Source organism: Actinia tenebrosa, unplaced genomic scaffold (genome assembly GCF_029948245.1).
Source record: "Actinia tenebrosa isolate PJP-AT-01 unplaced genomic scaffold, QUT_ActTen_1.0 PGA_scaffold3__52_contigs__length_22856419, whole genome shotgun sequence".
Taxonomy (NCBI): Eukaryota; Metazoa; Cnidaria; class Anthozoa; order Actiniaria; family Actiniidae; genus Actinia; species Actinia tenebrosa.
The window spans coordinates 7,914,950-7,929,584 of record NW_028292580.1 but is presented as its reverse complement, the minus strand read 5'-3'; the positions used below and the strand labels follow the sequence as shown (position 1 = coordinate 7,929,584).

Below are 14,635 nucleotides of genomic sequence, written 5' to 3'. Positions count from 1 at the left end.
ACCAATGTGGAAGCTCCTCCAACATAGAGTTTCAAGGACATCAAAAGGCATTAACATTCTTGCTGGCCACTGATATGATAATTAAGACCTTCATATCTGATAGGCATAAGTCAATTGCTAAAGTGGATGAGGGTTGAATGCCCAAAGAAATGCAAAGCCCTTGGAAAACCAATAAAAGACCATTTTTATGATCTGTGGCACATTGGCAAAAGTAAGTCTGACAAAGCTTACATGTGTTTCTCAAGAGAATAGAACAACAATTGGTATACTAATTATAAATCAAAAGGACATCTTGAGGATATGGACCACTAGATCCAAGATTTTGTAAGGGTCATGCAAATTGATACATATTAATTTATTATATCAATATTTAAATATATTTATAATACATATGATATATTTCTAATACATATAATTTTTTTCTTGTTGTACTAGAAATACAAAAGATTTTGATACGACTGAGTAAGGAAAAAGGCTGTGAAACCATTGGGAGATGGAGAAAAGCCTGTGTACGCCATTTTTACTGGACAGTGACATCAACAACACCTAAGCATGGTGATGTTATTATTGCCAAATTTAATACCTTTCTGTATCATATCATAAATGTTCATAAGGACATTCCGAATACGCTATTCAACAAGTGTGCACATGGTGTGATCAAAACTCCACGCTTATGGCTAACTAAAGGTATTACTTGTATTTGATAATTAAATAATTATCTTTATGTCAGGTTCTGAAGCATACTGGAAACTATGTGATGCTCTGAGTAAAACCTCACTTGTAAAAGCCATCAAACAAGCCTCACCAGTTGCACAGACCAGTTCATTGGAAGGATACCACTCAGTAATTAACCAGTTTGCACCCAAAATGCTGGCATTTTCATATTTGGGCATGCTTAGCAGGTTAGAAACAGGACAATTTAATCTAAATGTTTGTGCTAAAAATACAGTTTGAATGTTTATGTACTAAGTAATTATATCTAATGGAATTTTTACATTCTATTCCCAGGACTATTCTATCTGCTCTACACTTTAATTATAACACCAATAGGGACAGCAAAGTAGATGTCAATGGACAGGCAAAACTCACAGTCAAGTATCCTAAATTCAAAGGTGGAGATGCAACTGTTCGAGAGCTGAAAGTGACACAGTATATGATTTTTTGCCTTTTGTCTTAAGACCAATCCCTGCAACATCGAGAACCCACTGGTCCAGGCAAACACTACTGAAGGCTTCATGGTGTGTAATGCATTTCCTCCTCTTGATCGATTTCTGCATTTTTTCTGTACATCTGTCGTACTGCATACGACACCGACATTCCTCATGTTTCACAATATGTTGTAAGAAACATTTGCTACACTTGCACCTACAAGGATATGATTGTTTTCAAGTCAAATAATGTGATAACTATGATAATGCATACATGTGCATCACACAATTAGCGAAAGCGTACTTACCAGTTAAGAACCTCGACTTCGCCGGCAAAACGTCTTAAAAGTGTCTCCTCTTCTTCATTTTCGCGTTCTATTTCCAATGAGTATTCTTCTACTTCTTGTTCATTTGCTATGGGATCTAATTCCGCATCGTATTCGTCGAAATCCGCCTCAAACATCATCATAATTCTGAAGTAATCAAGTAAGCTCGAGCAATGTGTTGAGTAACTGCAACACGGGTCAGCGTAATATCGCAGGCTCATAAGAACACTCGGTAGCAATGGTGGACGCCAAATTCGCGTTTTTATGTCTAAATTTGAGGCACTTGTCGTTCACAGAAATAAAAAAGGCTTGGGCCAGCAAAATGTGGGTCTTCATAGTTTCTGAAGATGTAAAAATTATTCTAAAAACGAGACACCGAATTTCATCGTAGTGGCACTTTAAGATCGGCAATTTTTGCTTTCTCGTTGGCATTTGTGAATATGAATCGAGGCAAAACATGCGCAAATGCATCTGCATTAAAGGCTTCAGGGGTTATTTTTGAGTTCTAAAAAGGTATATTGGTGAAATACGCCCTTGATGGGTTAATGCAGACGAGATGCAAAGTGAGCCACTTTGCATTGTGGGTTCAACTGTATAGCGATACTTCGCATGACTGACATCAGCCTTTGTTATTCATTTGCCAACCAAAAATCCATTGGTTGGTGAGACAAAGGTATTGTGAAAAGGGTATATTGACGGAAACATCATGAGGAACAATATCATTAATTAAAACACCCTTATCAGCTAATATCAAATCACCTGCTACAAAATGTTTAAGCAATCCTGACTTCTCCACAATTTCTTTATCTGAGATGGAACCTGGATAGAGTTTGCTCACATATGTTATGACTCCATTTGGAGCTACCCCTACAATAACTTTGAAAGAATTCATACTACGGTAACTAGAATAAGTAGCATTTTGATCTTTCATTAGACTTGGAGTTGCTACCTTAATATCAGTACAATCAATAACTATTCTACAGCTACTAAACTGAGAAAAGGATGATGGTGAACATGTCTTATTTTTATCTCTTGAAGGGATGCTGGTCATTACATCATTAAATAAAAGACTGTGGAGGACATGAAGAAATGTTAAGATAATGTTTGGTATTGTTGAAACACTACGGGAAAATAATTGAGCTAAATGAAGATTTGTGTAATTTTGCTTTAGCTTCATAAGTGTAATAAAGATCTGATCTTCTAATTTAATGGTATCAACTTTCCATCCTGAAAAATAATTTGTTGTCCTTAAATCTTTCTACATGCCTGACAACTATGTCAAATACTTCTTTAGTGGGAAGACCAGTTTCCATGCGTAATGTTTCGGTATTGATTGAAGAGACATTGTAATGATTTCTTTCATAATGGGCACTTTCCTTCAGTTTTTGCAGCTCTCTGAGGGCACTATCCAGTTCAGCTTGTAAAATCACTTGCTCTGTTGGAGGTTTCTTTGCAGTCTCCTCAGCATTATTAATGTTCCCATTCTTTTCTTTTAGAGCTCTGACCATATCCTCTATACTCACTGCTGGACTGTCCATTGATTTCCTTTTTTTAGGGTTCGGTGTTTTCTTTTCAGTGCAGGGAAACAGTTTGTTTTCATTCCGAGCTTAAATTCCAGGTCCATTAATCTTGTCTCCATCTCTGAAGTGGCAACTACAGACTCTCGAATTCTGAGTTGGCTCTCTATCTTGCCTTCTGCAATAAAATCAAAAAACGATTGTTTAGCATTAAGATATTGTAAGATTGTGTATGAATTAAAGAATAAATGTTAGGAATTTTGAGATATCGAAAACTTATGTCACGAGTGAGCATCAACGATCATCAACTCGCATAGTACGTACGTACCTTGTTAAACGAATCCAACGGTTATACTCTTTAACTTTCTTCAGTTGGCTTGGGAACTTGAAAAAACGACAGTTGTGGCTTTCTGACTGGTGATGACAATCAGGAACTAAGCACTGACACATAGTGAACTTGATCTGCACAATATATCCAAACACACAAAATTAGTCACGCTGTTTAGAATGATATGATCGCCAAAATAATACGTTTGCGAAGGAAAACTCACATCATGAGCAGTGCAACACCTTTTCCTATATGTCCTTTGTATGTTAAAACCCTCTTTTGACAAAAATAATTGAAAAATCCGAGCAATACAATGGAGAAAACAGCAGAATAATACGTGTCACGCTACAGACGCCATCTTGAACGCAGTTTGTTTAGAGCCGAAAATTTTCGTCGCTAAGCAACGTGACGTCACACTTGAGGACTCTATTCCTTGGCCACCAAAGGTCCACTATGTACCTATTCACCACAGGGATGCTGATAAAGCAGTTAATATCAGACCGTCACACATCAATCACGAAGTGGACGAAAGAAGAATGTCCAAAATTATGCAAAGACAATGGAAAGCCTACAATCCGCCACTACTTTGATTTATGGCACATAGCAAAAATAGGCACTTTATGAGCGCATGTGGTTACTGAAATGTTATCATTAGTGATATTGATGTAAGCAGTGGGAATACTGTTATTACAATTGATAGTGCTGAATGATCCCGATCTTTTGAAGCCCTAAATCGCATTGTATAAAGTTTTGTTTTTCTTATTTTTCTCTTTTTTAAGTACTTTTGTATTTACATGTAGTCAATTGTAAATTATTGGTTCTGAAATTTACGTTTTTACTTTTGGGCTTCTTGTGTTATTACAGGGATTCAGAGCTTTCAATAATTTTTGGAGTAAGCGGTTTTCCCAAATAGTAGGGGGGAGTGGCACAGGCAGGGCCGGAAGGCCCTGCTATCTAGGGCGGTATGGGGGCATGGCCCCCCAGAAAAGTTTTAAATTTAGAACCTCAGAAATGCATTTTCCAGCGATTTGGGTATCAATTTCAACTTAATGTGAACAGTTACATAATGTTAAATTCGCCATTGTATACCCGCAATAAAACTATATTATTTAATATATCATCTGATGATTTGGATTAAGATGAAATAGTACAACAAATAAAAGCAATTTTTTGTCAACACTTAACTCTTAAGCGTGTTTTGTGTTTGGCGTTTTTTTTCTGGTAGTGGTGAGTCAGGATTTTCAGCCTAGCTACTGCTACTCACTCTCACTGTCACTATCATCATCACTCGAATCACTGTAATCGATGTCATTGTCCTTATCTAGTTCTGGGAGTTTTAAAAGAACTACAGTGTTTTCCAGCTCTTGGTGAATTTGGTCTACCTCTGCGTCTAAGGCTTTGGCTGTCTCCCACATGGCGATGAGATCAGTGGATTGCATGTCGACGTGAACTGCAGCTTCAGTAGTAGTAGTGGTAGGTGTTACCTCGGGACTGTTTTGCCAATTTCCTTCTTGGCTTTGCTAACCACTGTTTAGTGGCTTCTTTCACCAGATCCAGGCGATCATTGGTACTGGGGCCATTGATGGAGATGTGTAGCAGTGATTCTAACATGTCATTCTTCAAATTTGAACGCAGTCTTGTCTTGATACGTTTGATGGCTAAGGCACCTCTCTTAGGCCACGCATTACTGACTGGCATGTAAAGGCATACTTCTGCGAATTGCAAAAGTGAAGGGCAGAGCTGTCGATAAGTTGCCTTCATTCTCATCATGTACTCTAATATCCACTCAGTTGGAGTCTTGCTCTTGCACAGTGTTTTGCTCTTTGTAACCTCTGGGAGGGTTTGCTTTTTAAGCTCCAGAAGATTGTACTTAAACTTTGACCATTCACAAGAAATTTCTTTTTTCATGATGTCCTTCTCCTCATGTTCTTGATAGAAATGCTCTCCCAACACGTCAATGTCAAACAGTCCATATTCTTTGATCTGGCATCTTGTTTCTCAGGAACAGACATTGGGTCAAACACCCTAAATGCGGTAAGAACCTCAAGGGACCCATCAAAACGATTTTTTATATTCTCTTTGAGAGCATCTATGTATTTGACTGTGAGATTGTTGGCCTGTTGCTCAATAAATGGTGACAATGACAGCTCACATCTTTGAAGTCGTCCTTGCAGATCCTTTTTCAGGTCAACTAGATGTTTCATATTCTTTAATTTTCAAGACTATCAACAGTGTAGTCAAAGGCTGGTTTGATTGCTGCCAGGCATATTTCTCCTTCTTGAAAGGTTTTGCTCAAATGACCAAGAATTGGCAGAACTTCATGCAGAAGGTACACTGTGCCAATGAAGTTGGGATTCCTGATTTCTTGCAAGAGACCAGTTACTGTCGCATCACCATCTTCTTTAAAAATTCTGAGGGTCTGTAGCAAGGCTTCGTAATCTCTAAACACACCTTCTATGGCATGTTCTGTGGAAAGCCACCTTGTTCTGCATGCCTTGCGGAAACGCTTTCGTAGATGTTTCTTGTTCTTCTTATTTATGCTTTCTCATTGATGGCTATGACAGATTTTGCATAAGCTGGACTTTTCTTTGCAGAGTTATCAAAGAAGGACCAAAGCTGCAGTAGAATTCGCTCTACTTGCTTCAAATAGGCAATGGCGTCATTAGCACCTGCACATGCAAGTTCCAATCGATGGCAAATACAATGTACATTAATCAATGGCTTTATCTCAGCACGTAGTCTCGCAGCAACACCATTTCTTTTACCTGTCATCACTGATACGCCATCACTTCCAAAACTAGCCAGTTTATGCTTCTCTATCTCAGCAGTCTCTATTTGTGTAGTAATCGCATCTTTTATAGTTATGGCATCAGGTTAACCTGTGGTTGAGTTCTCCAAAATGTCGCTTGCTGAGAGAAAAACTGTGTTTGCTTTACCTGTGTCAGGATGGACAAACTTTATAAAAGTAACTAGCTTCTCTTTATTAGCAACATCGCAAACCTCGTCTGCCAGTAAGCCATAACATCTTTGACAACACTTCCTAAGAGCAAAAACATTTCTCTTACGCAACCCGCTGAGCGATGTTTAAAATATTTTGTCTGGTACACCAAGCTGCTCAAGGAAATTCAAGAGGCTTGTGAATTTCCTATTTGGCAACTCCTCTCTCATCAGCCAATACATTGCTAGGAAGCTATTGTAGTAAACCTCTTCTTTTTTGTTCTCAGTTTTTTTATTTCTTCTGCAAAAAAGGAAACTCTATTTATGAGCTCAGCTTCTACTGCTGCGGCATGTTGTTTGGACTTTGCATGATTCTCGACTGCTTTTCTTTTATACCTAACGGCAGGATCTAGACTGTATCTGGCGCTCTTAGTCTGAGTGTTAATTGTGCTGTTTTTCTGCAGAGTAAACAGAACATTCCTTCTCCTTCTTTGTATATTAACCAATTCACAGCTGTACTTTCAGAGAAAGTGAGCTCGTCAATCATTAACCACTGGTGATGGAATTTGTGAAAAGCTGCTATTCTCAGAACAAGAGAGAGTATTACAGTAGGAATTTTTGCATCTATGGAAACTGTGGATGAAATTCAACTCCTCTGGGCTAAATGTTGAAGACAACAACTCTGTTTCTTGCTTTAACGTCCAACGTTTATCAGGCACAGAATGACGTGGATCAGCTGAATCAGAATGACGTACTGAAACTGGCACAGAATGACGTGGCTCATCCTCATCTGAATCCGATTGACGTATTGAATCAGTTTTTTTTCTTTTTGGTTCGGCTTCACCTATTAGATTTATTAGATATTATTTTGTTACCACAGAATTTGAACAGTGATTTCTGAATTTTTAATGCATTTCTATCACATTTTTAAGCAGTTTATGTGAATTAAAAAACTAAATATTACCGCTTCCGCTAAATCGTATCACCTAGGTTTTTGGCGTTTTGGGGGATATGGATATTTTCTGGAACTACGCATTTCAAAAAAAAACTTACCAGGAACGGAAGGCTAGAAAAACGATCGAATGTCACGCTTGGTCGCCATTTTGTTTGTTTGGAACACCGCTGGTCTTAGCTACCACAGCAAGCCCGTTATACAACCCAGAGACCTTTGCGCTTTAAAATCAAGATGGCAACTACTCGTTTCGAAATATGTGTATGCGGTGGGTTTTGTTGCATCGAAACAAACAAAAATAAAGACGTTTCCGAAAAATGCTGAATCCACAGATGTTATAATATGTCTTTATTTGGTAATGAATGGAATTTTAGTCCTTTTTTTATTAATTATGTGTACTATTAAGTCTAAAATAGCCGGCAGTTTAGATCAGAAGCATCTGGCGATAAATCGCCGGTTGCCGCCTTCTATTGAAAGCTCTGGGTATTCACTCATTGGAATGTTTGCAACACGATGGTGTCTTCATCTGTACGAAGCAGTAGCGACAATAAGCTTGTTAGTCTTCTTCGCAGCCGCTAACTGTGCGAACTAGACTATGAGCTTGTATGATGAGAATTTTCAGACAATAACAGGAATTTAGGTATTTGAAAAAATTATGACAAATGAGATTCGTAACGCAACGTATATGTACATTTTAATAATAATAATAATATTTTATTTACATAGCGCCCTTTCCTAAAATATGCAAAAGCGCTTTACAAACTAATAATTGATAATAATAATTAATAATAACAATATCTGTAATATCAAAATCAAAAAACTATGTAATCTAAAAGTCAATAAGATTTAACGAATGATCAATGAAAAGCTTTGCGAAATAAATATGTTTTGAGATAACTCTTGAAAATATTTAAAGATGTACTACATTTAATTTGCAGTGGCAAGGCATTCCAAAGCATTGGAGTAGAAATAGAAAAAGCGCGGCATCCATAAGACTTAAGATTATAATTTGAAACCTTGAGTAACTTCTTAGAACCAGGTCTCAAACAGTGTTGAGGAGCATAAGGCTCAAGTAAATCGCAGAGATACTTTGGCGCAATACCATGGATAACTTTATACGTAAAAAGAAGAATTTTAAATTCGATACGCTGTTCAATCGGCAACCAATGCAGCTGTACTAAAATGTGTGTGATATGATGAGATTTGCGTTATAAGGTAACCAGGCTGGCAGCAGTGTTTTGTACATACTGCAGCCTCTGCAAAAGATGCTTCGGTAAACCAAAAACTAAGGCATTACTATTATCTAACTTATTTGAAATGAAAGCGTGAATTAATATCTTAGAGGTTTCAATACTTAAAAATTTCCTAATGCGTGAAATGTTTCTAATAAGATAAAAAGCAGATTTTCAAATCTGAGTCATATGACTGTCCAGAGATAAGGTACTATCGTAAATAACGCCAATATTTCTTGCACACTCTGAAGGAGTGACAGAGGAACTAGCCACTTGCACTGCATGTACTGGTGGAGCCGGGCGGTGCTTAGCATGGAATATCAGGATTTCAGTTTTATCATCATTAAGCTTTAATTTGTTGTTCAGCATCCACATATCAATGTCTCGTACACATGCTTCCACTTTCATCCGAGCCAGCTCTAGATCGCCAACAACATCGGTCTTGAGGGATAAATAGATCTGTAAGTCATCTGCATAACAGTGAAATGTCACTCCATGATGCCTCATGATGTCACCCAGAGGGGTAGTATAGAGCAAATATAATACAGGGCCAAGTACGGATCCTTGTGGAACACCGCTGGTCAAAGCGTGGCTAGATGAACGCTCAGTATTTATCGCAACACATTGCTTTCGTCCAGTCAGATAAGATGTAAACCAGTCATGATACCGTGTCTGTTAATCCTTGAGCCTGAAGAGACCTTCTTAATAAAGCTCAATCAATACTTACTCTGATTCTTTAGCAAAGAATACAAATAGTATAACTCCTGTTCCTTCTTGTCCTCAGTCCCACTGAAGCAGTTTCCAGAATATACTTGTCTAGACACACAGATTCAAAGCCAGGTTGACTTGTAATACATTGAACTTGTTGATCCAGTTCATTCAGTTTGTCCATGCACCTCATGATGTCATTGCAACGAAAGCACTCTTCTTGCTTTGTCACTAGAGCTAGGCAACCATTAGAACAAGTGCACCTAGGTAAATAAAACAAAGATTGAATCAAAACAAATGTACCTATATATCCTTCTTATTATAGAAATATCATGAAACTCGGATTTTCTTGGTAATTTGCATTTCTGTTTCTTCGAGCTCGATTCTGGATTGCTCGTTGAACTCAGCGATCTCCTCTTCGTTGGTAATAGGTTCGAGCTCTTCATAGTCGTATATCTCGACGCTGTTGGCATTTTCCATGTTTTTAAATTAACAGAAAGGTCGACGAGGAAAATATCGTACTCGGTCGCTGATATGAGCGTGAAAACTTCAAAAATCCACAGTAAACTAGCTTCTAACTTCTCTTAACTTTACAAAGAAACAAGAGGAAAGACGCCAGAGTTTTGGAATGAGTAGAGTAAATGACGTTACGAGAAGACCGCTGACCGAAAATATTAATCCTTTTGTCAGTGAGATGAAAAATTAATGGCGGCCGGTAGTAAAATATGCATATAACCTTGAAACGTTTTGGACCGTAGCGTGAACGTACCGTAGCATGAACCTGGGTACCGTAGCATGAACCATGGTACCGTAGCATAAACCTGGGCTACTTATCGTTAACCTGGGTAGATATTTAAATCCGAAGGGACCGCTTTATCAGCGTCCTGAGGGACCTTATTAGCGTCCAGTAGGACACAAGCTTTCATACCATGTTTGGAATTCTAAAAGATACCTAAACACATACTTTGGAAATACATTCTGTAAAAGCTGTTTCCGATTACATTAAATAAAGAAAAAGAAAACATTGCTTGAACTTATCAAAATATCTGGCTTTACGAAGCGAGTACATGGAAAGGCGATTCTGCAGTCAGTTGTTTTTGCCAAGCTTGGGTTTCCTGTTTTGTTCTGAATGGCGTCGCGTAAACTTCGTGAAATCCGAATTACGCTCTTTCACTCAATGAGTGATGACATTATGTTTAATGGCTTATTGACAGTAACCACAAAATCTTAACTTGCTTCATATTGTTTAAAACATGATTAATTTTATATCTCTATATATATATACACTCGATAGCGGAAACGTCGTAGTATACATTTATACAAATATCTAATGAGATGCATAATGCAAAATAACCATTTTCAACGCTTAAAACCAGCTGATTTATAATCTGTACGATCTAATAGACAAGAAAAAATGTGTTGACAGTTATTGAATTGCACAAACAATAAATAAAGCGATTTTTCTGTTTTGCATATATATATATATATACATACAGTGATATGCAGACATTCTGATCCTTATTAAACTGTCATTCAAGCTATGCAACTATTTATCACTCTTGCTTGCTGAGTTTTCTAGGTATATTTGTTTTACGGCGTGAGGCGCTTCTTTCTTTGGCCCTTTCTTCTGCGTGCTTTATCGCAAGACAAAAAATAGTGACCTTTCCTTTTGAACGGGAGATTCATTGCAGCCTTATAATCAATGTTTTTATCAAACATTTCATACTGTACCATCAATTCAGGGAAAAAGATGCCACAAATCAGTTCCGATGATGATTTGGTGCCGAACGTTTTTTGCAAAGCACACAAATGTGTTCTCCGTCCCCCGCTTAATCCTTCTATGAAGGGCAGTTCACTTTTTGGGATCTCCTCCTTGAAGTTTTCTAGCAGCTCCATCTGGAATGCCAGCATTTTACTGGTCCCAAAATAGGAATGGAGGATCCAGAACTCTGTTTCCACGAGGCTTTTGAAACAGTTCCTTGATAACGCGAGTGACGCACGCAATCTTTCGCCCTCTATCTGGTCATCGTCCTTGCCAAGGGACAAAAGTGATCTTAGATAAGGGATTTTTTCCTTTATGAATTCCCTTGTATGGCCGCCTACGTCCTGTAATTCTGTTCGTAAAAAAATATAAAAACATAGAAATAAAATATATACACATGAATATAAAAATATAAAAATGTTAGAACGTAAAAATGCAAAAATACAAGAATACAAAAATATGAAAATAACATAATTGTATGATAAGGTGGTACAAACTAACGCGATGGCGTTCGCTTTTTTAAAATCGATTACCTTCTTCGATTTCGTCCCCGACGCTGTGTTTCGTATTCACTTCTAAACCGCGTTGGGTAGTACCTCCGATTGTTTCTTTTGATGTCGCTGACACTTCGGTATTGGTAGTCATTCCCACATTTTTTTCCTTTATCTTTAACCGATTCTTGTTGCTCTATAAGAATGTTGATATTTGTAGTTTCTATGCAATAGTGGATGCTGCAATTATAAGCAGCTGTAATTAACTACCACTCCAATAAAGCACATGGAATATTTACCTTCGTGCTGAGGAAAACCTTCTACAGGTCAGTTGTTGTGTTTTTAGATAAACATTCGAAGATCATTTTCATATTATCAGGCAGACTTGACGGTGCTTGATGCAGTTCAAACATCCACAGCTCTAACGTTTAGTACTGGGAAGGAAATATAAAATGCAAGAGCATGACTTCTCTCGCTTTACATTGAACCGAAATACACAGACTATCAATATCTACTGTTGTTGTGAGATAGGATTTTAACTTTGGGTGTTATTCGACTATTTCCATCGATTTTAACCTTGCATGTTTTTGTATCAAGCCTAAATAATCAAAGATTTTGTAGATAGTCACCGACAACTCCTTATCTTCAATCACGAGGGGCTACAGCTAATGACCTCTTACATATTTCTCTTTAACCGCCTAGCTCAAATGTTTAAACCCTCTCTTTTATTTCCAGACCGTCAACCCTCATAATCCTTTGCCTTTATCTATAAACGAAAATGCGCCTCAACTCCGTGTCCTTGGTTTGTTTTTTAAATCACTTATTTCTTCCCGGCATTGCATTTCGTCACCTTGTTAGTGACCTCAGTTATCAACACCCGACTTTTATGATTAATGCTTACAATACCATTTATTGTATTCAAGACATAAGCAATTTTTAAATGTTGTTCCGTTTTTAAAGATATTTAAGCGATTTTATACTTTCACGGTTTTTTATTATGCATGCTCTATTTTTATACTTGTAAGATCAAAATCAAATCTATACGTGCGACGTATAGAGAGGTTTGAAACTTCCAGACGATGATATAAGTGTAATGACCGTACAATAAAGGCAGTGTGAAACTTATCGAGCTACATTTTGACTTGCTAAAGGTCGCTAGCGTGAATTCATTCTGATCGTTTTATGTACTTGCCACATTTTAACCCCATAAAAAACACACGTAAAAAACAACAAATGAAAGCTACTTGCATCCATGCACATATTACATATTGTTTCAGCTTGCTAATTATTTTTTTGCAAAATGTTTTGATGGACACAAGGCAAATGAATGTTTTGCAGTGCAAGCCAGATAAAAACACAAATCACACTTTAATCGAGGTCGGCTTACATATTTTTATTGTCAAATAAGAGGTCGTGAAGCACATTTCGATACCGGTAAAAAGGCTCAGATGAAGCGTTGGATCATGCAAAGTTCGTCTACGTTAAGTTCATGCTACGGTACCATGGTTCATGCTATGGCACACTGGTTTAGGCTAAGGTATCCAGGTTCATGCTACGGTACCCAGGTTCATGCTACGGTACCATGGTTCATGCTACTTTACTCAGGCTCATGCTACGGTAGCATGGTTCATGCTACGGTACCAAAGCTCATGCTACAGTACCGGTTCATTTTATGGTACAAGTTCATGTATGGCATTTTCCCACGGGTCACGTGACCGATGACGTCATCATGGTGGACCACTAGAGGATTTTTGGTTAGGGTAGGGTAATGGGTATGTCCAGGTTTGGTTGTATGCTTTTGATTCATATCGATTAGATTCACGAGAAGTTATGACACGTTTTCCCACGGGTCACGTGTTACATAACGTCACAACTCATGACTGGCAGGACATGTCAACAAAGTCGAGCAAAGTATGTTTGTGCAGGTTTGATCCATCTCGATCAGATTCACGAGAAGTAATAACACGTTTTCCCACGGGTCACGTGATACATGACGTCACAACTCATGACTGGCAGGACATGTCAACAAAGTCGAAAAAAAGTATGTTTTTGCAAGTTTGATTCATATCGAACAGATTCACGAGAAGTTATATCACATTTTTACATGGGTCACGTGATACATGACGTCACAAATCTTGATTGGCAGGACATGTCAACAAGTCGATGGTACCTAGTAACGGTATCTAGTTGTGGTTCATGCCACGGTACCATTGGTTCATGCTACGGTACCATGGTTCATTTCACGGTACCTTGGTTCATGCCACGGTACGTGGTTCATGCTATGGTACCTTGGTTCATGCCACGGTACTAGGTTCATGCCACGGTACTTGGTTCATCCTACGGTACCCAGGTTCATGCCACGGTACTAGGTTCATGCTATGGTACTAGGTTCATGCTATGGTACTAGGTTCATGCTATGGTACTAGATTCATGCCACGGTTTCTTGGTTCATGCTGTGGTATCTTGGTTCATGCCACGGTACCTTGGTTCATGCTACAGTACTTGGTTCATGCTACGGTACTAGTTTCATGCCATGGTACTAGGTTCATGCTACGGTACTTGGTTCATGCTGCGGTACTTGGTTTATGCTGCGGTACTTGGTTCATGCCATGGTACTTGGTTCATGCTACGGTACTTGGTTCATGCTTTGGTACTTGGTGCACGCTATGGTACTTGGTTCATGCCACGGTACATTCACGCTATGGTCCAAAACATTTTAAACCCTACTCAAAATATGAAGAAAAAAATTCTACAGTTGAGTAATAGCAGGGGCGGATCCAGGATTTTTTCAAAGGGGGGGTTGTAGCTTTGATTGGGGTGGTGGAGGTCCTTGTTTGTCTTATGATAATGATTATTTGCTGCAGGCGAGCATGGTTGTTTCAGGTCCCACACACGGCGTATAGAAAAAAAAAAGCGAGCGAAATGTGTTTGGCACCCCTGTTTAAATAAAACTCGCTAAGCTGTTGGTGTTGTCATGAAAATAATAATAATAATAAATCACGATAGCTCTCATAGGGGGGGGGTTGCAACCCCCAAAACCCACCCCTAGATCCGCCACTGAATAGGGTGGTATGGATTATTTGGACGAAGTTTCAAGTTTGTAAGAAAAGATAGCTATTTTCGTCTAAGGGGCATTTTTAATACTGTTGTACCTCATCCAACTCACATTCCAAGTCGTCAGCCAGTTGCCAGTTGTTTTTCAAGCGACTTTGTGTTTCATTGAGCACAGTTTGC

The 14,635-nt window shown here is 38.3% G+C and overlaps 3 pseudogenes; 1 reads left to right on the top strand and 2 right to left on the bottom strand.

Annotated features, from left to right (window-relative positions):
• On the top strand, positions 1 to 1,177 carry LOC116304499 (uncharacterized; annotated as a pseudogene).
• A 916-nt stretch (positions 1,178 to 2,093) lies between these two features.
• Positions 2,094 to 3,441, bottom strand: LOC148908404 (uncharacterized; annotated as a pseudogene).
• Positions 3,442 to 4,575: 1,134 nt separating this feature from the next.
• Positions 4,576 to 6,803, bottom strand: LOC148908403 (zinc finger protein 862-like; annotated as a pseudogene).
• Positions 6,804 to 14,635: the final 7,832 nt, after the last annotated feature.